The sequence below is a fragment of the Ooceraea biroi genome, chromosome 4, assembly GCF_003672135.1.
Source record: "Ooceraea biroi isolate clonal line C1 chromosome 4, Obir_v5.4, whole genome shotgun sequence".
NCBI lineage: Eukaryota > Metazoa > Arthropoda > Insecta > Hymenoptera > Formicidae > Ooceraea > Ooceraea biroi.
This window is the reverse complement of record NC_039509.1, coordinates 7,887,756-7,891,729: the sequence shown is the minus strand read 5'-3', so window position 1 is coordinate 7,891,729 and position 3,974 is coordinate 7,887,756.

Below are 3,974 nucleotides of genomic sequence, written 5' to 3'. Positions count from 1 at the left end.
GTTAATTGACCTCCAGCGGGACGAAACACTGACGCGACGCCTCATCATTCTCTCCAATCTAAACCCCTCGCTCAAAGCAACCTTAAACGCAACTACCGCAGACGAGTGATTGTTTAACAAAGATTTGGGCGAGACACTAAAAACGGCAAAGTCTTTGGAAAAGTCTGCCAAAGACCTCAAACCCCAGGGGAAGAAGCCCCAGCCGTTATTAGCCAAGACGCCAAAAAACCCGAATGCTCCTCCTCGTCAAACACCGTATCGCCAGACGGGGACGAGGAGGCGATCGAAGTATTCCACCCGAGATCACAAGTCATCCTACCACCGGAAGAGAACTTCGAGTCGACCACCGAGTTCATCCTACAGGAGACGTCATTAAACCATTCCGTAAATACCCTGTCAGGCCGTCTAAAACACTTTATACCAGTCTGGAAGGAACTCTTCTCCGATAAAGTTGTTGAGTGGCTTGAAGGTTATATCATTCCGTTTACTGATCCCCTGATACAACTCAGGGAACCAGCGGAACCGAATTGGTCAAAAAATGAGAGAATGCTACTCGCTGACCATATTCGCCAACTGTTATTCAAAGGTGCTATACAGGAATGATCAGAATGTAAGGATCAATTCCTTTCTTGCATCTTCCTAATTCCAAACCTGACGGTTCAAGTCGCTTCATTCTAAATTTAAAACGGTTGAACGAATATATTACTACGGAACATTTTAAACTTGAGGATATTCGCACAGCACGAGACTTAATGGAACCAAATGTTTTCATGTCATCTCTGGACTTAAAAGATGCCTATTACCTTATTCCTATAGCAGACTGTTCTCGAAAATATTTAAGATTTCGATTCAATGACAGCATCTATGAGTTTAACTGTTTACCTTTTGGACTGAATACAGCCCCTTACGTATTCACAAAACTGATGCGACCGGTAATGACTTCACTAAGAAGCTACGGCTATACATCCGTTATCTACCTCGACGACATTCTTCTTATTGAAAACTCAAAAAAAGTGCGAAGAGAGCGTTTCTCAAACGGTATATCTATTAGAGAAATTGGGCTTTATTATCAACCAAGACAAGAGCCAGCCACAGGCAACACAAAAAAATAAGGTTCTTAGGCTTCATCCTAAATTCCAATGAAATGAAAATTCAATTACCAGAAGATAAGAAGAAAAATACACTCGAATTTTACAGAAATTCACAGTAAATACTCAATGTAAAATTCGAGACTTTGCCTCCTTAATAGGTAGTCTAAGCTCGTGTTGCATAGCAGCGAAATATGGTTGGGTTTACATGAAAGACTTGGAAAGAGAAAAATTCTTTGCCTTACGCAGACATCGAGACAATTTCAATGCTCTTATGACCTTGAGTCCGGATATACGCGAAGACCTAACATGGTGGAAATCAAACATTCTACATGTATCCAACCCAATCCATAGCCCGAGATTTATCATAGAAATCTTCTCAGACGCATCCTTGACAGGTTGGGGAGCGGCTTGCAGTAAGAGTTCCACCCACGGTCACTGGAAGTCTCCTGAGCGTGAATACCACATCAATTACTTAGAATTAAAGGCCGTTTTCTTTGCATTGCAATGTTTCGCCAAGGACTTGCGAAACTGTGACGTGTTACTACGAGTGGATAACACAACGGCCATTGCATACGTTAACCGCATGGGAGGCATTCAGTTTAAAGAGCTGAGCAAAATCGCCAAACAAATCTGGAAATGGTGCGAAAGTAAAAATCTTTGGATCCACGCGCCCTACATCGCGTCCGAAGACAATATAGTCGCCGATAAAGAATCTCGTCGGCGGGAAAAAGAAACCGAATACAGTTTATTACAAGAAGCTTTCGAGCACGTTTGTACAACCTTTAGTTATCCCGATATCGACTTGTTTGCAAGCAGGACGAATACTAAATGCCATGTGTACGTATCATGGAAAAAAGACCCACATTCTATCGCAGTAGATGCATTCACAATAGATTGGTTCAAGTATTTCTTCTACGTCTTCCCCCCTTTGCTATAATTCCAAAAGTCCTTAAAAAGATTTACAACGATCAAGCTCGGGGAATTTTAATAGTCCCAAATTGGCCAAGCCAACCTTGGTTCGCCCGGTGTATAGAGAAGTTTGAAACAAAATCGTTAATCCTTACACCTCAATTTACCCTTCTCTCTTCTTCTGACAGAGAACCACATCCACTGTGGCGTCACCTTTCCCTGGTGTGCGGAATATACTCCACCAGGCGTACACACTAAAAGGCATGTCACCAGCAACGATAAAAATTAACATCGCTTCCTTATCGAATTCCTCTTTACGTCAATACAATGTGGGACTGAAGAAGTGGTGGAAATTCTGCCTCTCAACCAATACTGGCGTTTTTTTGGCCTCGATAAATCAGGTTTTGCGCTTTCTTACAAATGAATTTGAAAACGGCGCTTCATACGGCCCTATAAATTCATTTAGATCGGCAGTAGCGTTAATCCTTGGCCCTGAGATCGGGAGCAATCCAGACATCAAAAGGTTCTGTAAAGGTGCATCCAACTTACGACCAGCACTCCCCAGATACAATGTAACTTGGGACCCCAAGATTGTTTTGGACTCCATCTCCAAATGGTTTCCAAATGAGGAAATACCGTTACAACATCTCTCTGGGAAACTCGCCACACTTCTAGCACTCACAACTGGCCAGCGGCTACAGACATTAATAGCTATTGACATCCGGAACATCGAGAAAACCGAGGAACACATTGCAATCAAGATTCCCGCTCATTTGAAGACATCTGGACACCAAAGACTACAACCTAATTTAATTTTACCCTTTTATCCAGAGGATCCCACAATTTGCGTGGCGAGAGCTCTCGAAATATACCTTGATCGAACTCGACATCTTCGAAATGAAACCACGAGCCCCTTCATCTCATAGAAAAAACCTTATCATGCAATCTCCACACAATCCCTCAGCCGCTGGATCAAAAGCGTTCTCGAAAAGAGTGGGATAGACTCTTCTACGTTCACAGCATACTCAACTCGTCATGCAGCAACATCTACAGCTAAACACAGAGGTATCAGCATTGATCTCATCAAAAAGACAGCGGGTTGGACGCAGTCATCGCAGACGTTTGCACGTTTTTATGACCGAAGAATCGTGTCAAGAAGTGATGACTTTGCGAAAACTATCTTAAACTCATAAACGACATAAAAAAAAAACAAGTTTTAAACATGTCAGTATATTCAATAATACGCATGAGCTCTTTGTACTCATATTTTCCGATCACGCTTGCTTTCTTTCTTTTTGTTCAATAACGCAGTTCAACACCTCAATTGCCGTACTTCTTTCAACATCTACCATTGGTGATCTGAAGGAGGAGGCGCAAAGTACAATTGAATAATTAAACGAACTTACCTAAGTGAAGTTCTATTATAATTGTACGTAGCGCCTCCTCCGAATGATCACTCCCTCCCTTCAACTTACCCTTTCTATTAGATGATAGCCCGATTCTAACTTAGTACGGCAACACTTTAAAAAATGAAGAACATGGCGCGCTCCGGACACAGTCAGAGCATAGTAAGTAACCAAAAAGTCTCTAGAAACTGTAAACCTTGTGGCACCAAAGGCACTAGGGCGGGGTACTACCATTGGTGATCTGAAGGAGGAGGCGCAAAGTACAATTATTCTTAAATCATACAAATATATTTTTCTTGATTGAACTATACAAAATTGCTTTATTCAAAAATTGTTTTCTTCGTTTAACGTGATATAATTTCATTATTTAATTTTAGTTGAAATTCAAGATTATTAAATTCTTTTACGAAGATTATAAATTGTTACGTATATAAAAGTATATAAGTTTTGATGTGACACTTACTTTTTTTCTGTGTAGCCTTGGCTACCGATTTATCTGCTTGTTTACGTGATGCTGACTGTGATGTTTGTGATCTTAGTCGCGGTTGGAACGTTGGAGAGATATGAC